This window comes from Lithobates pipiens, unplaced genomic scaffold (assembly GCF_037356315.1).
Source record: "Lithobates pipiens isolate NorthernLeopardFrog02 unplaced genomic scaffold, aLitPip1_a1.2 Scaffold_10, whole genome shotgun sequence".
Taxonomy (NCBI): Eukaryota; Metazoa; Chordata; class Amphibia; order Anura; family Ranidae; genus Lithobates; species Lithobates pipiens.
In genome coordinates, this window is record NW_027507686.1 from 133,126,814 (window position 1) to 133,152,117 (window position 25,304).

Sequence of the window (25,304 nt, forward strand, 5' to 3'; positions counted from 1 at the left end):
ATGGACATTTGTCCACTCATTGACACAGTCCCTTCGGCCTCAGGTCAATGTGCATTGTCTAGTCAATCAATGCATTTTCCTTTAAAAAGCATGCAGCTGCATTCAAATGAAAAAAAAAAAACAAAGTTTGAAAAGAAAAGGCTGTATTTGACCTGCTTTTTTGGATTCACCTCAATAGAACATGCTGTGTTCCCCAGCCTCGGAACTGCCATGAGTACTGCTCAAGTAAAGTCAATTATATATTTTTTGACCTATGTTTGATGTGCACTCTGAACGCAGCCAAAAGCAGGAAAAAAATGCCCAATGTGACAGGCATACAGGTGAGCAGCAATAAAGGTCGTGTCATACTGTTTGCATTCAGGACTGCTCACCACACCCACACTCATTCCACCATTCCATCCTTAAAGCCTATTAAACATAATATCACTTTCTCCTTCCCTCTAGATCTGAATGTATTTCATTTTGGGTTTTGACAACATTTCAGGGATATGAAAAATCTCAATTTCACTTGTTCCTGTTCAAGGCTTAATTTTCAGCTTTGACTGGAGTGTATCTTTAATGTTGAGAATAGTATTAGGATAATTTTTAGATATTTGAAAATAGAAACTCTTTAAAAATATATAACTAACCATTATTGAACAGACTAGGGAATCAACCAGATGATCAAATAGGGAGTTTACTGAACAGGTGCAACGTTAGAAGCAATATTGCAAAACAGGTTCGGGAATCAGGATACCAAAGAGCATGCATGCACTGAATCTAAATAAAAAAATATATATATAAAAGCTACACAAACATGGACTCTTCACAGCAATGTCTCTGCTGCTCAATCAGGGAAATTAGGCTGCATAGCATAGTATTATAGGACTCGATAAAAACATACTCTAGATAAAAATCACTATTTTAATAAAAGAACAGAAACAACTACTTGTGATTATCCCTATAAACAGCCCCCCTCTCAGTGAAGTTCAGTGAACAGTTGGGGGATCCAAGGCTCGAAGACGCAGGGGGACATCCCAGTGGAACTCTAGAACACTGGTAGCAGTCAGGGAGAGGCTTCCCACAGTAACTGGATCTTTTGGGAAGCTATATGCTTTGTAGGTTCCTGTCCACACATCAGTTCTGCCATGGAGGGTCTCTTACTTGGCTGACGGTCACTTGCCCAGCTACTTCTCTCTCATCAGGTGTGGCCTCTCTGAGCTGCTGAGGGAGGGAACTTAACTGTTATGGAACTTAATTTCCCTGAGCATGTCCAGGAACTAAGGAAAGTTGTGGAAAAGGGGGATAAAGGTATGACTTGCATCTGAGTATATTGAGTAAATTGGCATTCCACTACAGTCATATGTGTAAAGAAATTGGAAAGAAGTGATGGTGTCTTTATAAGAGTATACTGAAGATTTATGTATAGTATGTGACTTTGAAGTCTATATTTGTATTCTCAGAAAATATTGTGTTTAGGAATCTTAGGAAGAGGGATTTTCTTTTTTAATTTCTTTACACATTACTCATGTAAGTGATTCCCAGATTGCATATTAAGGGCAGTTCTGATTTTTAAAGATGAACTACGCATTTAAGGTTCATGGAAAGGAGCTGCAGAAAATTCCTGTCTCTGAAGATAACTCCTAAATGGCTCCAACAGCAAACTTGGTGATTGCAGAGCAGCTCTAGAACTGGAACACTGATAGCCCAACGCCAGTCAATTTCAGTCACCATGATGTCTGGACAAGAAATGAGTGAAACAGTTGTCATCATAGTAGGAAGGTACTGACAGCAATAAAAACATTGTCAAACATGTTAACCATTTCTCACTCTACTAAAAATATTTTTTGTTCTTAATGGAAATCAGCAGAAATGTCCCCATTAGTGAGCACATAGGGCAATAAAAAAACAACCTAGGGTCCTCTGCTATATCCAAATGAAATAAAATATTTTGACTTTAAGCTAAGGATTACTGGAAGTTGGGTGTGCCATTTACTTTATTACACCCATCAATTCACAATCTAGGAAATGGGGTTTGCTAGAACTACCTTTTAAGATTCTAGATCTCAGAGCAGTGAATTTGTGGGGATAGAGGAAAAGGGATAGGGGAAAAGGGTGGGGATCCAAACTGGTAACATCTCTGAAAACTTTAGCATACAATTCATTGTCCAAACAGTCTTGGTGTAAGATGCTATTCCACAAGTCCTTGTTCATCCCAAAAAAATCAAGTGTGCAATTTTTATTATATATTGCAGAAAATCATTGTTGTTACATAGTTACATAGTTACATAGTAGGTGAGGTCAAAAAAAGACACCAAGTCCAACCTATGAGTGTGACTATATGTCAGTATTACCTTGTATATCCCTGTATGTTGTGGTCGGTCAGGTGCTTATCTAATAGTTTCCTGAAACTATTGATGCTCCCCGCTGAGACCACAGCCTGTGGAAGGGAATTTCACATCCTTGCTGCTCTTACAGTAAAGAATCCTCTACATAGTTTAAGGTTAAACCACTTTTCTTCTAATTTTAATGAGTGGCCACGGCTCTTGTTAAACTCCCTTCCGTGAAAAAAGTTTTATCCCCATTGTGGGGTCACCAGTACAGTATTTGTAAAATGAAATCATATCCCCTCTCAAGTGTCTCTTCACCAGAGAGAATAAGTTCAGTGCTCATAACCTTTCCTCATAACTAATATCATCCAGACCCTTTATTAGCTTTGTTGCATTTTTTTGTATTCGCTTCATTTCCAGTACATCCTTCATGAAGACTGGTGCCCAGAACTGGACAGCATACTCTAGGTGTGGCTGGACCAGAGTCTTGTAGAGCGGGAGAAAATCGTTTTATCTCTGGAATGAATCCCCTTTTTAATGCATGCCAATATTCTGTTTGCTTTGTTAGCAGCAGCTTAGCATTGAATGCCATTGCTGAGCCTATCATCTACTAGGACCCCCAGGTCCTTTTCCATCCTAGCTTCCCCCAGAGGTTCTCCTCCTCAGTGTAAAGATTGCATTAGTATTTTTACCACCAAAATGCATTATTTTAAATTTTTCTACATTAAAACTCATTTGCCATGTAGTTGTCCACTCAATTAATTTGTTCAGATCTTTTTGCAAGGTTTCCACATCCTGCGGAGAAGTTATTGCCCTGTTTAGCTTAGTATCATCTACAAATACAGAGATTGAACTGTTTACCCCATCCTCCAAGTTGTTTATGAACAAATTAAACAGGATTGGTTCCAGCACAGAACCCTGTCGGACCCCACTACCAACCTCTGACCATTCCAAGTACTCCCCATTTATCACCACCATCGGAACTCGCCCTTGTAGCCAGTTTTCAATCCATGTACTCACCCTATGGTCCATGCCAATGGACCTTATTTTGTACAGTAAACATTTATGGGGAACTGTGTCAAATGCTATGCAAAATCCAGATACACCACGTCTACGGGCCTTCCTTTATCTAGATTGCAATTCACCTCCTCATAGAAGGTTAATAGATTGGTTTGGCAAGAACGATTCTTTGTGAATACATGCTGATTACTGCTAATGATAGCATTCTCATTACTAAAATCTTGTATATAGTCCCTTATAATCCCCTACAACAGTTTACATACTATTGATGTTAGGTTAACTGGTCTGTCTTTGTTTCAAGACCAACAGACTGACACACCAGAAGTTTCCCTAGTCCAGCAACACCAATCAGTCCAAGAGCCTTGATTCCAAGACATAACCCAGCTAGAGAATTCAGGAGAATTTGGTGAGGTATGCAAGCTACATTCCTGAAGTCATGGGAAGCTGATACCTTCTCAACTTCACTCTACAAGGTACCCAAAGTCAGGTCAACCATCTTACAAGGTAATTTCTGGACAGCCAGGAGAAGTTCTAGAACTACCTTTCCAAGTTCCCCCCAGAAACTGCCAGTGTGTACAAAGGATTCAGGAATAAGAATCAGTGATCTTGGTTCCTTCAGCAGAGAGTGTTTCTGGGTTATTCTCCCCCTTATTCACATAAAGAAAAAGATGGGCAGATATAGGCCCATTATGGAACTTGAGAGGCTCAACAAGTACACCCAGTTTGAAAGTTTCAACATGAGTCCCTCCAAGCAATAATTATAGCTATCCAACCATGGTTTTGGATGTTGTCCGTTGATCTGAAGGATGCACATTTGTACTTTTCCAGGCACTCATCTTCAGTTTACATGCCTACCTTTTGAACTGTCAACATCACCCACAACCTTCAAGAAGGTCCTGGTCTCAGTTTTCTAACCCCTCAGAGAGTAGGCTCTCCATGCCCACCATTACATGGATGATACCCTGCTGCTAGCTCACTCTAGAGAAGCCCTTAAAGCACAAACTGAAGTCTTACTGTGAACTCTCTAATTGCTTGGGTGGTAATACATTTAGACAAACCCACTCAAAAGCTTATTTATCTTGGAGCCCCACTCAATACAACCAGGATTATTCTTTCTCCCGAAAACAAGATTACCTTCACCTGCTCCAAGACTTTGGTAGTCCTTGCTGCCAGAGATCTGTTACGCTGCATACACACGAGCAGAATGTCCAACAGAAAAAGTTTGACAGGAGCTTTTCATCGTATATTCCGATCGTGTGTATGCCCCATCGGACTTTTTATGTCGAAAATTCTGACGGACCTATCGGGAAAACCGCCCATCTGTATGCTGTTCCGACGGACCAAAAACTACGCATGCACTGAAGCAAGTACAAGACGGAAGCTAATGACTACTGACTATTGAACTTCCTTTTTCTAGTCCCGTTGTACGTGTTGTACGTCACCGCATTCTTGACAGTCGGATTTTGGTGTGTATGCAAGACAGTTTCAGCAGAATTCCGTCAGAACTCCCTTGGAAAAACCTTCAGAGTTTATTCCGATGGGAAAACTGGTTGTGTGTACAGGGCATACATTTTCTATTGCCTGAAGTATCTGGGCTCACTACCAGCTGCATATCTTTGGTACATTGGGCCCAATGCCCCCTTTGCCTCTTCCTCTCCCAGTGGAATTAGATTTCATTATCCTAGTTAATTAATCTGTATCCAACCATAAGGCAGAACCTTTGGTAGTGGATGAGACCATTAGTTATGTTGGATGCAAGCACAGAAAGGCTGAGGAGCTCACTCAGTAGATCATTTGGTCCAAGGAAGGTAGGGCTATCAAACATAGCACATTGTGCCAAACATCCTGGAGATTCAGGTAGCGCTGAACACCCTCAAGATGTTTTCCTAAAAGAACCAATGTCAATCTGTGCTCCTACAGACAAAAGAGTTGCAGTGTCATACCTCTGCAGGCAAGAAAGGACACACAGCTGGTTCAATTTCAAAGAAGTGGCACCAATCTTTTACTGGGCAGAAAATAATTTAGTCAATCTGAAAGCAATCCATATTCCAGCATTGTAGAACTGCCTAACCAATAGGCTGTCCAGGTTGTTCCAGAATCGGAAGTGCAGGGGATTTCTAAATAAGCATTCCACTAAAATAATCAAGTTCCTGAGGAGACTGCTGATGGAGTAAGTAACAGTAATGGCAATGCTGCTTTACTGGCCCAGAAGCCTATCCTCTTGCCACCAACACCTCAACTCCTGTCTCAGGGCATATTGTTCCACCCCCATTAGTCTTGAGGATTTGAAGGTTGACAAATAAAAGCTAGAACAAATGAGATGCTCTCCAAAAGCTTAAGGTCAGAAAAGGTCCATCACTTCAATGTATTATAAGAGCTTGCTCAAGTGCCTGAGCTTTGCATAACTGACATTATTTTATCCAATGCATATTCATATCTCATAAGTTCTCAGCTTCTTCAACACAGGCTTGAACATTGGACTCAAGGTGCAAGTATGTGCCATCTCAAAACTTAACAAACTTTTGATGGTCATTAGAACCATAGTTCATATAGTTCTTGAGAACAGCATTAAAAATCTGACCTCCAAGGAGACATCTGTGTCCGCAATAAGACTTACCTCTGGGCCTCAAATACTTCCATTCACTCCAGCCAAGGAGCATGCTATCACAGACTTAACACTTGTGGTCACATTATGCTGGCAATCACCTCAGTCTCAAGAGTCTCAGAGTTACTTGCTCTGGGGTATAAACCACCCTACCTATTTTTCACTCCACATTGACATAGATTGGGCATTACAAAGCTATACAAACTATTCAGATCTGCAACACTTGCATAAGCTGACATCTCTAGAGCTTGAGCCTATATTCAGGCTATGGGTTCCTTCAGGTCCTCAGAAAGGTTGTCCATGGTCTCAATAGGAGCTAAAAGGGGCAAGGAGGTTTAATCACAAACAATTTCTGCTTGGATTGTTAAGATCATTCAATGGGCTTCCAGGGCATTCCTGGTGCCTAACCATGGCAGTATACATACCTACCTGTGTCGTTCTAATCACATAATCAGGTATAGTAGATGAGAGGTATACTGATGGGGGAATATCCATATTGATACTGTCCTCAGTGCAGCTAAGTTCCCTCCCACCACTGCCCCTGTCCCACAGAGGAGTTTTGTAGCTGGGTGGGCAGAGCCTGATGTGGAAGCCGAGACACTAGTTCCCCATCAGGTCCACTCCCCTTATGATTGACAGCAGGCAGTGGGCGGAACCATAGCCAATATAGCCTACAATTGGTTATAGAATCCACCACTGCCTGGTGTCAATCATAAGGCGAAAGCAGCCCTGATGGGGAACTAGTGTCTCAGCTTCCTCATCACACTCCTCCCACTGTCAGCATCACTGGTTGCTAGGAGCCTGTTGGCTAACAGTATCCTTCACAAAGTGACTGGGGATGAGGAAATGGGGTAGTGGTGGCAAAATTGCCATATGCTACACAGCGTACAGAGACAGACACTCAGACACTCAGACACTCTACCTGTCCCTGTGCAGCAACTTCCATTTTCGTCTTAATTACCTCCAGTTTTGTTATCTACAAATTGGAGGTAATTATTTTTTTTATTTGGTACAATAATAGCCCCATTTTTTAAAAGTGTCATGATCATTCAACTCATGTCTATCCTTTATTGTTTTGCAATATTGTACTTTACTATGGTCTCCTTTATCCCAAGAGACCTCTTTTCCGTGTCAACATCAATAAAAATATTGAGCAAGAAAGTAAAAGTTGCATTATTAGGAACTACTTGAATCTGCTACATATGTTAGTAAAGCTACGGAAACCGGCGGCAGGTATATTTGAATCTGACACATGCCATTTTAAAAAGCTACACTGCTAGAAAAGTGTTGTTTGGGCCTTATTGATTTCCCATAATATGTCATTGTTGAAGAGTCTGTGCCTATATTAAGATGTGGCTTTCTTCTACAGATCTGAAGATTTAAACAAACTATAATTCCTCCCTGACGACTAATCAGCAAAGGGACCATGAGTTTAACAAGCAAAAGATGCAGCAATGTTGCTTCAATTGCCCTGTGATTTTGTCACACACGACAGATTTGTGTTTACTGGTTGTTGATTGTGTAGATATAAACCCTGTTTGTTTTGCAACTCTATGAATCTATTAACAAATGTAAAAAAAAAAGAAAAAAAAATTTACTCTTGTTGCTGCAGGGACCTATATATATATATATTTTTTTTCAGTTTGAAACTGAGATGGTTTTGTTAAATAAAAAAAATTCTGACAGCGTGATAGCTGTTTCATAATTCAGATGTGTTTCTGTAACAGATGCATATTTAATAGAATGATTAAGTGTTCTTAAGGATCTCTGAGCTATATTTAAATCAATATTTGTGATTCCAGTCTCTGCTCTTTAAAGATTAACACAATTATCATGTGAGCTAATTAATTTACAGCCCATGTGTGAAGGGAAAATATGCAGTATGCAGGCTGGAAACCAGTGCAAATGGGGATTTTATCAACACTGACTAAAAGGTTACAGGAGGTTTAATAAGGTCTGGAATGTGCCAAACAAATCAAGAACGTGGAAATGTAATGCTATACTTCCACACTATACATATTCAATGCTAATTATTTTTTCAAACAGTTGCTCAACTTGTCTCAGTGAAATGTGAGCAATGGAACAGAAGTCAGTTTTGTCAGTACACACACATAATTGTTCTCTTTGATTAACTGTTAAAATGGAACAGAACACAGAGCAATATACAATATGTATAATTTGTAATGTTTTAAGTCTTTTACATAAGGGCAGAAAAGAAGGCTCTATTCAGGAGTAATGTCCCGCCCTTCTGCAGTTAGATAAGTTAACATAGGGCCTAATTTTTTTTTTTTTTTAAACAAAGGAAAACATGTACACGTTCACTCTACTTTGTGTTTGCTATTATCTTAAAAGTAGTTCACCGTATATTTAACAATGCAGAAATCAGAGAAATGTATTTCAAATACAAATTAGTGCCAATCTAAAGTACAGTATATAATTATTCCATAGGAGTTGAATAAGAACTGAGGAAGTATCTTTACAAAATGATGTATTTATCTTAAAATGGCTGACTTTAGCCCTTAATAGGAAACATAAATGACAAAAGTATAAAACAAAAAAAATACAGTAGACATCTAGGAATGGCAGCAAGGTTGTACTACTGTATACTGTATAAGTTTAATGTAAGGCAGCTCTATTCAGCAGTCCATCATTTAGATTTAGCTAAGGTACCTTGTAGCTAAATAAATACTCAAAGGAATTGTGGGATTGTATACACCCAGTTGCTTCTCGTTTGCATATATACTCTTTTCACAGATCAACTTCCTTGCTGCATACTACTAAGAAAACGATGTGAAAGAAAGATGAACCGATTCTGTAAATTATGTTACAACAGGGCAAGCTTCCTCTCACTGACTGCTGCAATTTAGTATTCTTCCTCCCACTAACTAGCAAGGGGTACTATGCTACATACCTCTTACCTCTGCACTTCTCTCTGTAAGCCTTTCTGTACATTACATACTCCTTACCAAAGTGTATTATTTCAAGCCTTTCTGCACTCTGTATTTTGTGTTGCATGTTCTATACTGTTGATCTCTGTACTCTGTAAACTGTGATGTACGTTCAGGGCTGCTGTTAGAAACCATGGGGCCCCATACAGCCAACCTGACAGGTCTCCCCTGTGTTTATTCAGGAAAGGAAGAGGCTGGTAAATATGACATATTTGTCTAACTCTTCCCCCAAACTCCATTCTGAAGGATCCTATTGTATGCTTACAACTGGCAGCGGAAAGAGAAGAGGGAAGCTAGCAGCACGGTAGGGGTAGAGGGGCCTGGGGCAAGGGGTAAGTGTATGGTGCACATGGAGTGTGAGCAGTGGGGGAGTGGGGCAATTACTGGAACCAGTCCCCTGTATGGCTCTCTCTGCAGCAGCTGAAAGCTGACAGGAGAGAGAAGAGAAGATGCCATCTTCCAGCTACTACAGAGACAGCCATACAGAGAATCATTTCCAGTAATTACCCTCTCTGCTTACATCCGATTCACTCTGCTGCTTGGGTCCCCCGCTGGCCTGGGCCCCATACAGGAGGACTGATGGTACCCCCTTATCCATGGTCCTGTCTACATTACATATTGCTGACCCCATATTTCTTTAAGCAATTCTGTGCATTACATACTTATTTTCAAAGTGTATTGTCAACACTCTCTGCACTCTGTAGGCAGTCTGTATGCTTTGTTGTACTTTACACACTGTTGACTAGTGTTGGGCGAACGGTTTGGCCTGGGCATGAGTTCTGGCCAAACATTGGCTGTTCATCTAATTTGGGGAACATCTGAGTTTGCAGGGTGTTCAGCGGATGCACAGGGCATTCTGTGCCCTGATTGGGCAAAACTTTACTCAATCAGGGTGCAGTAAAAGCCAGTTGTTAAGGAGTGGGGCCAGGAAGCTAGTCATGGTGTCCTTTACAACCAATAAATAATAATAATAAAAAAAATTACTGGTAAAAAAAATGTAAAAAAAAATTGACATGGCGCCCCCCCCAAAATCCATACCAAACCCTTATCCAAGCATGCAGTCTGGCAGATCAGGAAAGGAGGGGGACAAGCAAGTGCTCCTCCCTCCTTAACCATACCAGGCCACATGCCCTGAACATGGGGGTACTTTGTGGCAGGGAGGGCATGATGCCAAATGGGTGGCTTGTCATTTGACAGTTTTTATATAGGTAAAGGTGGGGCCACCTGGAGATGCCACCTGGTAGCACCGCCCCCTCATGACATCAGGGTCCACTGTATGCTGGGTCAGTGACGTCACAAGGGGGCGGTGCCATCAGGTGACTTTGCCAGGTGGCCCCACCCTTGCTTATATAACAACTGTCAAACAGAGTACGAGGCATCCGGCTGTCAGTCGTCAATGAATGTGGAGCATTTCATGATAGAACTACATTGGGGGACACTGTTTTATTACTTTTTTATAAAGGAATTGTCAGAAACTGTCTCTGTGTTTTTATTACTTTTTGACACATTTTTGGTGAATGGGTAGGGGTACAGCCCAGGGTTGTGGGGAAGAGACCCTTGTCCCCAATAACAATGGGGACAAGGTGCTTTGAGCTGGGGAGGCAGAACCCCCTCTGCCCCAAAAAAAACCCTGTGCTGAGGACATGTGGTCTAGTATGATTCAGGAGGGAGGGCTTTCGCTCGCCCCCCTTTCCTAACCTGCAAGGCTGTTAGCACAGATAAGGGTCCGGTATAGATTTTGCAGGGTTAGTCCACACAGTTTTTTTTATATTTTGGCATGGGGTTCCCCTTAAAATCCATACCAGACCCGAAGGGGGAGGGGGGCACTCCGTTTTATTCTTTATTCTTTAAATAGTCAGGTTCCGGCAATTGCAACCATGAGTCATTTTAAATGTGATTTGACCCTTTTTTTTTCTTTAGAAATGTAATTTTTGCTGCTGCATGTTCTATACATGCTACAGATGCACCACTTTACAGTCAGATTAAGGGGACCCCCCAGGCACTATATGTAAAATAATATTTCATTTTTATTGTTGCACTTTAAGCATCATTAAAATCACTGATCCTTTAAAAATTATCATTTTGTATTGAAACATGTCCCCCCAGGGCAGTACCTGGACCCCCATACCCCTTACATGGCCAATTACTTGCATATAATTCTTCAAAATGGGCACATTTGACTTTACCTGTTGGGCTCCCATAGACTTCAATGGGGTTCGCCGTTGGGGCAGAACTTTTCCCTTGTTTAGGGGTTCTGCTGTGAACCAAACAGGGAAGTGTTCGACCCATCCATGCTGTTGACTCATGCACTCTATAAGCTGTGCTGTATGTTACACACTGCTGACCTTTGCTATATGCAGGCCATTCTGTACATTTAATACTCCTTATCAAAGTGTAATGTCTTAGCCCTTTCTGTATACTGTATTCTATGTTACATACTGTTGACCCCCTGCACTCTGTAGGCTGTGTTATACTTTATATACTGCTGACCACTGCTCTCTGTATTCCCTTCTGTACATTACATACTCTGTACCAGAGAGTATTATCACAACACTTTATGGTTGCTAAGTAGTTCATATTTTTTAATGTAGTTCTTCTTAGGGGTAGGTTCACAGCTTGCACTGTTTTGAATTCTTATGCATGCCTGTGAAACACTTGCAGTTGTGATGCCTGTGAGACTCTTGTTTGTGACACCTAACTAAGAAGTATATAGTGTGGTCTGACTGATATTAACCACTTGCTTACTGGGCACTTAAACCCCCCTCAGTCCCAGACCAATTTTCAGCTTTCAGCGCTGATGCACTTTGAATGACAATTGCGCGGTCATACAACACTGTACCCAAATGAAATTTTTATCATTTTTTTCCCACAAATAGAGCTTTCTTTTGGTGGTATTTAGTTACAGCTCGGAGTTTTATTTTTTGCTAAACAAACAAAAAAAGATGCAAAAAAAAAGAAATCATGTTTTAATAGTTTGTTATAAAATTTTGCATACGGGTCATTTTTCTCCTTCATTGAAGTGCGCTGATTAGGCGGCACTGATAGGCTGCATTGGTGGGCACTGATGGGCTGCATTGGTGGGCACTGATAGGCTGCATTGGTGGGCACTGATAGGCTGCACTGGTGGGCACTGATAGGCATAGTTAAGGCGGCACTAATAGGCACAGATAAGGCGGCACCGATGGGCACAGATAAGGCGGCACTGATGGGCAAAGATGGGCACAGATAAGATGGCACGGATGGGTGGCACGGATAAGTGGCACGGATGGGTGGCACGGATATGCACTGATAGGTACCACTGATAGATGGGACTGATGGGCACTGATAGGTGGCACTGATAGGTGGCTCTGATAGGTGGCACTGCTGGGCACTGATGGGCGGCACTGATGGGCGGCACTGGGGTGCAGCACCTTTGAGGCAGATTGTAGGCACTGTGGGTGGCACTGTGGGTGGCACTGCTGGGTGGCACTGTGGGTGGCACTGTGGGTGGCACTGTGGGCACTATGGGCACTGCTGGTTGGCACTGACGGGGGGCACTTACTTTTATTCAGGATGGCACTGCAGGGGGCAGGTGGGCACTGGCAGGGGGCAGGTGGTCGCTTGTATTGCTGGCCGTGATCGGGACTGATGTCCCGATCACGGCCGCCGGTGATCGGCTTTTTTTTTTCTCCTCGCGCTGTCAGCGCGAGGAGGAATAATAGCCGATTACCGGCTCCGTTCTATCACATGATCAGCTGTCATTGGCTGACAGCTGATCACGTGATAAGGGGTCGGGATCGACCCCTTGCACGGATCGGTGATCAGGCGAGTCTCATGGACTCGCCGATCACAGAGCGCGCCGCGCGCGCCCCTCAGGGGGCGCGCAGGCCGCTCGTGCACGGGACGACGTCAATAGACGTCGTCCCGGAAAAGTAGGTCCGCGCTAATGCCGTCATTTGGCAATAGCGCGGATCCCAAGTGGTTAAAGTAATTGTAAAGTCTTGTTTTTTTTTTAAAATAACAAACATGTTATACTTACCTCCTATGTGCAGTTGGTTTTGCACAGAGCAGCCCGGATCCTCATCTTCTTGGGTCCCTCTTTGCTGCTCCTGGCCACTCCCTCCTATCGAGTGCTTCCTATAGGGGCACTGAAGCTGAGTCAATCTCTGTGTGTCCATTTAGACACAGAGCCCCGCCTGGCCCCACCCCCTCTCTTCCCTGACTGACTGACTTTGATTGACAGCTGTGGGAACCTAAGGCTTGGCTGTGTCTCAGGAGGAGTGTCCTGGATGGCTTAGACATTTGTGGACATTGCTGGACAAAGTTGGGGCTCAGGTAAATATTTGGGGGGTGCCGGGAAACTGATACACACAGAAGTTTTTTTTTATCTTAATGAATAGAAAGCATTAAGATTAAAAAAAACTTCTGCCTTTACAAACCCTTTAAGTTGTTTTGTCTGCAATATCAGATTTGACCACAAGATGGAGGTAGTAGTAAACTTACTGTTTTTACAGAAACTAAAAAAAACTGTTCACCTTTAACAAAAATACCCATCATCCTCCAGTCTAGGAAAGAGAGACAGTTGCATCCTGGGAACTCAAACTCCATCTTAGAGACTGAAAGAAGGAACCGGCTATCAGAGCACATGTTGGACTAAAACCTGTATCAGCTTGCACCCCTAAATACAGCATCGTTGGTGAGAATTAGTTATCACCATCTACAGCCTAGCTTATTCATTGTATTTTTGTATATTTTATATACTGATTATATTTATCTGTATTTGTTTTTTCTCAATAATTTCACCCACCCTGTTTCATTTTTTTTTAAATATCTTTTTTATAGATTTTTTTTAGGTGTACAAAACCAAAAAAAGCAAAACAACAAAAGAGTAAAACAACAGCACCAACCCGTTTTGTTAATGCAGCTTCAAAACAACACTCAGTCTGGCTTATTGCAGAATAGCAGGGTTCAGCTGCATGTTGAACTACACACAGTGGAACTTGTAGCGGGAACAGAACACAGTGGGTACTATGACTGTGGCATATATCTGCAGAGCATATTGTGAGCAGATTCACTGCGACATGTTGCACATATCACATGGCATCCTTGCATCAAAATGTCTCCTTTTCTCATGTTCAAAAATTGAAAGATGTGTTTGAATTGAACACAGATTCCCAGTAAAAGATTCTTCTTTAAGTAAATCAGTGTCATCTATTAAATACAGATCAGTTATATTTTCTATAGGTTTACCCAGTCATTTTTGTGTTGATTAAATACCTCTATAAATCTCCATCCAATTACTAAGTGAATTTACTATTTTATGCAAGGTGTCTGAGATTCTATGGTCATTAATAGGTTAACATGCAGACTTAAAAATAAACTGGCCCAGTTTAGTAGTGAAAATCCTCTTGGTGCTAAAATGTGTCAATCAGCCCTTGTGGAAGTGGGTTGCTGTCTGAGCTAGTTATGCAAAATACCAACTAAGCAGCAAATATTATCAAGGTGCGCAGAGGCAGAGTGATGGGGCCATTAGCTACATGCAAACACAATTTGCTGTATTTTTAGCAGCAAGAATGTAGGGCACAGAAAATGACATGATCTAAATAATCATTGCTTCCCAAATCTAAATACATTGTGTTCCCTAAAAGATAACTCACTTATTAATCGTTGTATTGCATATTAACATCTTCTGGCAACCCAATTGTCACAAAGCGATGAAAAACATTTATCTTTAATATTTGTTGGATAACGCGATGACCTATTTTCAAGATATGCTGATCATGATATAGAATCACATAACTGGAAGCATTAGGTCAAAAGTGGTCTTCCATTTGCAAATTGTGTACATACAAAATGACAATCGTATCATTGCATACAGACTAATTTAACACCTTCTTGCCTGGGGATATTTGTTACTACATTACCCAAAAGATTTATGTCAGAAAGCTTTAACACATTTTTTCTTTCTTTGACAGCAACAAAGTGATTGGACATAGTGTAGCGACCCATCTCTCATTGTTGCTTGACAGTAAGGGGCAGTGTGAGACAGATTTATATGACAAAGCAGTGTTTTTACTACACTACTTTGTCAGGTGATCACTGTCAAATGACAGCGATCACCAGCTGGGAGTCCATGTGTTTAGTGTTAGTTACAGCTCAGTCACAGCAAGCATGTGGTGCTAATGAACGGGTGCACTTGTGTCCATTTTCATGTCCACACTAATACATGCTTCTGTGGATGCATGTGCTCATCTGAGTACACATGTATCGCAGAGCTGAGTGCATGCATACTATAAATTGTCCTTTTTGTTATTGTGATTGAAGTTTTTTTTTAAAATGCTTTGCTATTCACTCTGCAAGGTAGAGTTCTAGTGAATGTGGATTGGTGTGCCAATTTAGTAATTCATTTATTATGTTAAATCTTGTATGAGATGGCTGTTTGTGGTGTGGTCCATCGCCATCTTCTCAGGCTGAGGTTGTTTCCACCTGTGGACTGGGAGTTGGGGAGGAATCCACCCACCCACTTCAAGCCCTGTATTATCCTGTTGGTGGATCTCTGACCCAGGATGGGTGGATGGCTTCTTGGGGAGGGTGGAGCAATACCTTGCAGGTGATATATATTGCGGTGCACTTTGGGCTTTTGTTTTCCTGGCTTTCCCTGAGATATGGACATATGTTGGAGCTGACTGTGCAATAAAGCTAAGAAAGGTGATTTGCCTATGTAGGTTCTTCTCTACATTCTTCCTGTATTGATTGGTGTATTTTACATATCTTTTCTGCAGTAGATGCAGTATTTTTTCATAGACATAAGAAACATTTATGGTTTGTTTGCTTTTTTTCATAGAATATTGTCTGTGGGGTGTGAGCATATATCTGCTCCCCCGATGCTTCAGGACCCCCATGCTCCATACCTAATTGGGGGTCGTACTTGTTAGAGGAGACACCTATGTCCCTTGGTTTTATCTGTACTCCAATGTCAACCTTTCTATCTGAACATTAAGCCACGGTAATTATAATAAGCAACAGTTGTGTAGATGTATTGTGTATATACACATGTATATACTCTTTTCCAGTGTACCATTATTCCTCCCTTTTTTTTCTTTTGGACCTATTAGTATAATATATACACATTTTTAAGGTACCATATATGTTTTATCACACATTTGGCTCATCGCTCCTTTATTTCATTGAACTCATATCTTTTTGATTATGATTGTATAGTTGTTTACATATTATTAATTGTAATATTTTGTATGATTATGGTTTTAACATTGCTCTGTGTCATATGCAAAATAAAGGAAAGGATAAATAGGCCCTGAGGAAGCGGTATCCCCGCGAAATGCGTCAACATCACCTGTTATGCATCCGAGAATGTACTAGGAAAGTTCTTCAGACATTTATGGACAAATACATGCAAGTGATTTGTGCCGGTTTTAAAAAAAATGTCTTTGTGTTTTTTTGATACTTAACAAAAATCTGTTTTTTTTATTACTTTTGGGGGTATATACAAAGTCCCATCCCAAATATTTTTGTATTGAACTTTTAAGCAGGAATGATACCTCCTTAAGTAGTATATAAAATAATAAGGAGTCACCAGCTTTTTTACCTTATAAATTTCCCTAACACCTAGTGCACAGCTATGCCCTGATGCATGAATGCACATAACAGAAGTGGCTAAATCTACATTGCTTCATTAACCCTTTAATGGAAAGTCAATGCAAAAAAATAAAAAACAGTGGCCTGCGACAGCCAAGTAAAAATCCTTGTTACATTTTGGTGTCGAATTATGGAAAGCTAATTCTGGACTGGTTGTTGTGGATTACTGCTGTACCTGTTTTACTTGCGTGGATTAAAAACTCTTTCAATTTTATGCTCTGGACTAGAGGTAAATGACACCCATTCATATGCATCACCATGTTTTGTAGTGTTGCTTCTTTACAAAATAGTAAATACACCTTTCTTTGGTGTGTTAGGCCATGTATAATGTTCCTGTTGCGTACATTCCTGGAAATGGCTGGAAGTAGGTTGGTGCTGTAGCAACTACCATCTGGAAACCGGTAACACCGTAAGTCAAAGCATTTATCGCCAGCACACACCATGGATTTTTGAAATAGTGTCCAAGTGATTATTGCATCACAACAGTATTTATTTTTACCATGTAACATGCTCCTGCATTAGTTCCTGCACCTCCCAATCCTGTGAGAGCAGGCAGTTGTTCATCTCCCTGCTCCCACTGTCCCAGAAATCTACAGGTCCCATCTTACAATTTTGGCAGATGGCTTGTAGGTCTCAATGGACTGCAAGGGCACCGATAAGTGTCCTTGACAATGGCTAAATTGTACTTGCTAGACAACAGGGTCAGAGCAAATCCAAAATTGTAGCTCTTGTGACAACAGGATCAGCGCAACTCCAAAATTGTAGCTCTTGTGACAACAGGGTCAGAGCAACTCCAAAATTGTAGCTCTTGTGGGATGTTGCTGGTCTTCAGTGGTCAGGACCTATAAAAAGTGGTCCAAGGAAGGAAAACTGGCCAACCAGCAACAGGGCCGTGAGTAGTCAATGCTCAATGATGCACCTAGGAAGCAAAGGCTAGGCCATTAGTCCTTTCCAATAGAACAGCTACTGTAGCACAAAGTGCTAAAAAAGTTAAAGCTAAGTGGCCGCACATGCACAGAATGTCACGCCGCCTCCTGTTTGTAAGTAGGAGTCGTTCGCAAGTCAGATGTTTGTAACCCGGGGACTGCCTTTAGTATGAGATGTTGGCTTGGCCCCAAAATTCTCCAGACCTCAATCCAATTAAGCATCTGTAGGATGTGCTGTAAAAACAAGTCTAATCCATGGAGGCCCCACCTCGTAACAGGATCTGCTATGGGTAGCTTGGTGCCAGATATCAAAGCATACCTTCAAAGGTCTAATGGAGTCCATGCCTTGACAGGTTATGATGGGTGGCCATAATGTTATGGCTGATCAGTGTATAACCTTATTCATAAACTCTGACCCAAAAAATGTTTGTTCTGCAGACATACAGTTTATATTCTTTATTTGAAACACCTGAATACATATGAACATTAAAAAGAGTTGCGGTACCAGAACTTCCTGCTAACTTCTTGATAGAACTGGGTTTTATGCCCCACTCAGGTGGGGAGGATCTGGAGCACATTACATGGAGAGGGGATGGAAGCCACTACACCTCTTAGTTGGGAAGAATATTTACCAGCAAACTGAGCCAATATGTGGACATGGGTCTCTCTGGAAGAGTTAATTGTTTGCAACCTTCATAAAGAGTATAAACAGCAAAAGGGATTGCCTGTATTACATAACTACACACTATAAATATCTTGGAATAATTGTGGGTTGCAAAGAACCCATTAAACTCATATCATATTAGATATCATATTCAAGTTAGATTTACCAAAACTGTGTAATATGAAGACTACCTAAAAAAATCCATTTAATTTATATCCAGTCAAGCAGACTTATCACTAAGTAGTTGATGGTATATCTAAAGGAGATTGTACAGTCAGATATGGAGAGCATTAAGCCAGGTACACAAGGGCAGAATGTTGGGAGACAACGAACGGTTAAAAAAAAGGCCCATGTGTATGTTGGTCAGTCAAACGAGCATGCTGGGAAAGCCATCAGCCGACTGACTCCCGATCAGCGCTCTCAGCCAATGGCGATGTCTATGTCAAAACACTTGATATAGACAGGACAAGTGCGGTGGAGAGCCCCTAAAGCAGTGGAGTCTGCCTCTTCTACTTGTCAGTTGCCTGTCTAGACATTTCACTCAAAAGTTGTGGAATGTTGTAAGATCTGTAAACAATTCAGAATATGTTTTGCTGATCAAAGTTTATAGGTAAATGGTAAAGTCTGTGAAAGCCAGGCAACTAGAATTTTCAGAAGCAGTTCCGTAATGACAGACCTCATATTTCTCTTATGTCACTTGTGCTTTTAAACATAATCAAATACACTATTGTATCGTCAGATCTTTGGTCAAAATTTAAAATCATATATTCATTTCCACATAGTATTTCAATAAATGACTCCCATTAATCTGAACAATCTTGAAGTTTGTAAACTTACCTTGGTGAAAATCCCCTCACATTTACTTACCGGCATCACGCATTTCACAGGGCCTGCCTTCTGAATTATGGAGGTGCTGAAAGGAACTACATTAAATGAAAAAAAATATAAAATCAACTGTGTACCAAGTTGTCTTTTAGGAAAACCACTCACCAGTATGTAAAACAATACATTTTTATTAATATACACATTAACCTCCCTGGCGGTATGATTATTTCGGATTTTAGGTGCTAAAAGCCGTGCCATTATTTTGCATGAAAATTTGGTGTTTTATATTGTAGTCCTGTAATTCTTAGGAATAACTCTCTTAAATCTGTCCAAACCAGAGTCTAGCAGACATCCCGGGTATAATAAAGTTTGAAAAATGAAATCATAAATTATAATATAATAAATAATTATAAATAATTGTACCAAATAATAATATAACAATAATAAAAATCATTCAATAATGTAATCAAATCAAAAACACTGACATTTGCTCAGTTGCAGAATTGTCACTGTCATTACTTTTCAGTATTTGATGACGGATCTCCCCACAAATCGCTATCGCTCAATTCTGCGAGTGATTCCAATTTATTATCGCTGTTTTCTAGCTGGTCTAAAATCATTTTTGATGTAAAGGGTTGCTATGGACAATCTCCAGTTTCCAGGCATAAAGAACAGTTTTTATATTATAAAACTGCATGCAGGACACTGGGCAGACCACTAGGGACAAAGGGGATGTGAAATATTTACATACAGCAATGTAATCTGTAAGATTACATTATACTGTATGTATACTGTGTGTTTTACTTTTTGAATTTGGCGCCGATCTCCGTCCCCGTGCGTCGCAACGCTCGCAGGGCACGGAGATCGGCGATGTGATCGAGCGAGACACGGCTCGCTCATACAGCGGGGAGACAACGCTGGATCCGAGGGAGAAGGTAAGTAAACATCCTCCTGGATACAGCGATGCAGTCCCGAGTCTGGCTCGGGGTTACCGCTTTTGGTATAAAAATTCCACCCCGAGCCAGACTCTGGAATACCGTCAGGGGGGTTAAAACAATTCTTCACAATACAATCAAAGATTCATTTACAAAAATTACACATAGATTGGCCTTATCCAGGAAAGGTTATGTTGCACTCCCAGCTAATGCAGTATGTTATATGTGATGCTTGTCATAGTGACTTCAGCCTGGGTTCACACAGTAGCGGTGCTAGAAGTCGCATTCAATTCTTGCAGTATGATTTGAGCCCATTCATTTTGTATGAGCTCAAATCACACTGAGTGTATAGGTATTCATACCTGCCAGTAAAAAAACGGGATCGGTGTAACCCTATTAAAACAGCATAGGTGAAGCTGCAAAGCATGCAGGGAATCCAGGAAGTTGTGGAAAGATGACCAACAGACAGGTAGCACTCACATCATAGAAGGAGATTTTTCAAGTAAGCTTATACAGGATTATAAAAAATAACTATTGTTTCTATTGCTTTTACAATGTTGATATTATTAAATGAAATGTAGGCTGGATCATAGATCTCCTTTAATTGTTATAACCAGCTTGTAAGAGGTAGGGTGCGTGTCTTGTGATGGCCAGGTGACTTCTCCTCCATTTGTTCCCCATTTAACTCTTTGGGTACCAAGTGTACAGGTCACACAGGAGGTCTACCCTGGGGTGGGTTCTTCTGAAGACCAGAAGGGTCATGTGTGGTGGGATTAGGTATATACCTTGCCCAAAGGCCTGCTCGTCATTGCCGGGACCAAAACAAGGGCTGCGGTCATGTGGAGAATCAAACATTTAGAGAGTCTTCTTACTCAAAGATGAGCCAGATGTGTGCAGTGTCACGTGAAGTCCCTTTCGAGGCTGATCTCCCATATGCTACACATTGTCCAAGTGTATGTGGTGCATTAGGAGGGACATTTAAAGCCTATGCCCACTCCACCAGTCAGTATACTCTGCCACTTCACTCCCAGTACCAATATGGGGTCCTGCTAAACACATAGCATGGGCCTCATACATGCTTCCTTAACCCTGTACCAAGTGATCAGGCCATGACTCACCGATATGCTGGTCCACTCCAGAGGGGCCAATGAACATAGGCAACTAGGGAGAGAGCCGTAACACCGGACTCCCAAACTACCGGAAAAAACTGTCACCCTTCCAGGTACTATGCCAATGACTGGTTACAGTTAAACTTTTGTTGCTGAAATGTCACGAGAACCTTTTGTGTGAAGTCACAGGCGGTTGCAGACTCAGACCCTTGTGTGTGTGCTCCAGGATCCCATATGTACCCCTTGAATAACTACAGACCATTCTTATTGCAGTTTATAACTTTTACTAAAAGTGCGGCATAATAAACAGAAAAAGGCAGAACGTTCTTTCCCTATCGAACACTAATAGTGAAAATGTCCTTCATATTACTTTTCTGTGCACAACCCAAAATGTTAGATTGTCTTTTACTTTCAGTTACTATGTAACTTTATTTTTGGTTATAATGATAAACAGGACAAATATAGAGGGTGAATCTCATTAACGGGGACACAGACAACAATAATAACTGACAAGCATTCTAATCCCTCTCCACTCTAGCCAAACAAAAACAAAGTTTGGCCTTTAGTTATACTTTAAGGCTTAATGCACACTGGGGCTATTATAAACTCTTTTTCTCCTGTCAGGCATTGCATTTTTGAAAATGCATTTAGGCATGTCAAACACTTGGGCGTATTACTTTATTCTGGCTGTTGAAATGAAAAAGTGCTAAACACGCCTAGTTCTTAACCACTTACAGAACGGACCATTTTGCTGGTCAAAGACCAGACCACTTTTTGCGATTCGGCACTGCGTCGATTTAACTGACAATTGCGCGGTCGTGCGACGTGGCTCTCAAACAAAATTTATGTCCTTTTTTCCCCACAAATAGAGCTTTTTTTTGGTGGTATTTGATCACCCCTGCGGTTTTTATTTTTTTGCGCTATAAACAAAAAGAGCGACAATTTTGAAAAAAATGCATTATTTTTTACTTTTTGTTATAATAAATACCCCCCAAAAATATATAAAAAAACATTTTTTTCCCTCAGTTTAGGCCGATACGTATTCTTCTACATATTTTTGGTAAAAAAAAATCGCAATAAGTGATTATTGATTGGTTTGAACAAAATATTATAGCGTTTACAAAATAGGGATAGTTTTATGGTATTTTTAATAATAATTTTGTGTTATTTTTTTTTACTAGTAATGGCGGCGATCAGCAATTTTTATCGTGACTGCGACATAATGGCGGACACATCAAACATTTTGGACACATTTTTGGGACCATTGTCCGTTATACAGCAATCACTGCTATATAAATGCAGTGATTCCTGTGTAAATGACACTGGCAGTGAAGGGGTTAACCAGTGGGTGGCAGTGTAGGGGTTAAGTGTTCCTAGGGGTGTGTTAATAACTGTGGGGGGTTGGGCTTTTATTTAGTGAACACTGATCTCTGCTCCAATCACATGGAGCAGAGATCAGCGTCACTAGTTGCTAGGCAGAATGGAGAAGGGCATTTCTCCATTCAGCCGTCCCGTGAGACGATCGCGGGTATGCCTGCGTCGATCGAGTTCGCGGGACCCGCGACTGGACTCACGGGGGTCCTGACTGGCACGCGAGTGTGCCGCCGGAGGCGCGCTCGCGATGGCAGGGCGGCATTGAAGATTGGACGTACCTGTACGCCAATATGCCTGCCCGTGCCATTCTGCTGACGTACATCGGCGTGCGCTGGTCGGGAACCGGTTAAGTGCATTTAAATGAGTTTAGACCTCAGCCGTTTTTGGGGTCAAAAGTTCCTGTCCTGATCGTGACTTTGATGGTGTTTGTTTTTTTTGCCTCTAAACTCGTGTAAATGCCTATAGTGTACATGGGTTATATAGGGGTTGATTTACTAAAACTGGAGGGTGCAAAATCTGGTGCAGCTCTGCACAGAAACCAATCAGCTTCCAAATTTAATCATCAAATCTTAATTAAACAAGCTGAAGTTGGAAGCTGGCTACCATGCACATCTGCAACAGATATTAAACTCTCCATTTTTAGTAAATCAACTCCACAGGCTAACATGGAGGAGTGTTTAAAGGCAGAGAAAAAAAAGCCTGTAAAAGCATAATTTTTGAGCTCAAGTGTGCATGAGGCCTAACTGGTAACCACTCTGAAACTCAATTTATACTTAAACAGATATTTTCCAGGTTGGGAATTTTTGTTCTAGATCTACAATTTTTGTTTGTCCATATTCTTGAATACCAATGTTAAGGAATTATCATTTACTAATAGGCAATTAGTTCATCCGGGTCTCAAAACTTAGTTGCCTTTTTCTTCTATGGCATGATGCTGTTGATTGTTTTTCATTAACTAAATGGTCGGCGCCAGATATGTGTCCACTTTTTGGAATTCCAGCTTGTTATATGTGTAAGGTGATATGATGACTACATTCAGACGGATGTAACATTATGCTCTTTGTTTGTACACATCGTACTGTTTTATTGAGCTGTATCTGTATTATTCTACTTAATAAAAATTATATGGAAAAAAAAAAACTTAGTTGCCTTGTCCATTGCAACTTTAGTAACACTGGATAAATTGTAGGGTCAAAATGTAGTTACTTTATTTTGACTGTATTTATTACAGGTAGTTATATAGCACTGACAATTTACGCAGCGCTTTACGTATACAGTATATTGTACATTCACATCACGCCCTGCCTCAAGGAGCTTACAATCTAAGGTCCCTAACTCACATTCATACATACGCGTACTAGGGCCAGTTTGGATAGGAGCTAATTAACCTACCATCATGTCTTTGGAGTGTGGAAGGAAACCCATGCAGGCGCAAAAATAGTAAAGAATATTTTTCTGAAAGTATGCTCATTTTATATTATTGCATATATAGTATTTAAAACCTACATATATGCAATAGTCTATATAGTAGTAGTATATGCATACAAATATGTATATAAATTATTTCAGACTTTATTGCATACAAAGCAAACACATTTCCTGCCTGTTTTGTTTGCATGACAACTTTTTAACTATACAGACTATCAAACAATAGAAATGAGAGATTTTTTTATGTTTTCTGAACTATAGGGCTTCCTGACCCCTTTCAACCTTCCCTGCACTTCTACAGCTCTATTGCTGAATTCCCCCACAAATGTCAAATGGTTGCCAGAAGATTGATGCAAAACAAGGTTATCACAGTTTGTTATTTTGAAGCTTTCTGCTGCCCCTCTTGCCCTGCTGTTCTAGGCAATGGCCCACAAGCGCCATTATGGTGAATGCAGCCTTGCTAAGAGCAATTGTTCAAATGTAATGATGCAAAAAGAACAAAACGTTGCACCTTTCCTAGTACTGAGCTATGCATTGAAAGGCTCATTTTAGCCTTTTATTGTTTTATAGGGACTTTCTGGCTATTTTAAAGATGGGACAACCATCTTGTGGGTGAATGATGGGAGCTTTAAAGCAACTTAATCAAATGTGGGAAGAACTTTCAGAAGAATGATTGCAGAAACAGTTGTGTGTATTTGTGTGTGGGGGGTGGCATTGTTAAAATTTCCGACTGTTTCTGTAACTTTGTCTTTGTGAAGTGACACCTCCCAAACAAAGCTCTCACTTCTCAACCACCCATGTCCAGGGACCTGAGGATCACAGTGTCATTCAATCTTCCTTTGAAGTCATTGTCCCTATTTCTAAATCCTTTTATAAGTCTCTCTTCTCTTTATCACTATCTAATATAGGGACAAAGAAAACTACTATTAAGGGTAAATAAAAGAACAATGTTATTTTCAAGAACTGTTCACAAAAGTGCAATATTGCTTAATGAAACAGACAACACCGATATTCTTATGAAGAAATCTAGCTTTTCTTTTCTCTTTTTTCTTCTTATCTCCTGTATTCATCTGCTTTGTTTTAAATCCTCTGCTTATTTAATTTTTTTAATTGTATAGCTGTTTTATTTAGAAATTTGTAAAGCTGTCCAAAACCGATTTTATTTTCTTTTTTATAAATTGCTATGTAAAATTGTCTAACTATATATTTTGACTTAAACATGAATAAAAGATACAAAGTAGCTGGTATTTGACCCAGATTGGACCAGTTCCTGACATCAGGCATAATATCCTTAAAGCCACTCTCCTTCTTCCCTTCCATTGCAACTGTCAATGAGGAGGGGCGTGTCAGCTGGCAAACCTCAAAAGGAAAAGTATAACATGGTACAGTGGTTTCTTTTTGTGATGTAATGAGTGATTCGTGTAGATGTCACAGTTTGGGTTGAAACGTTGAAGGGTAAGCTCTGGTGTCCACTATTCTCATAAACCCCAGCAGAGCTTTCACAAGCTTAAAGCTTTAGAAGCTTT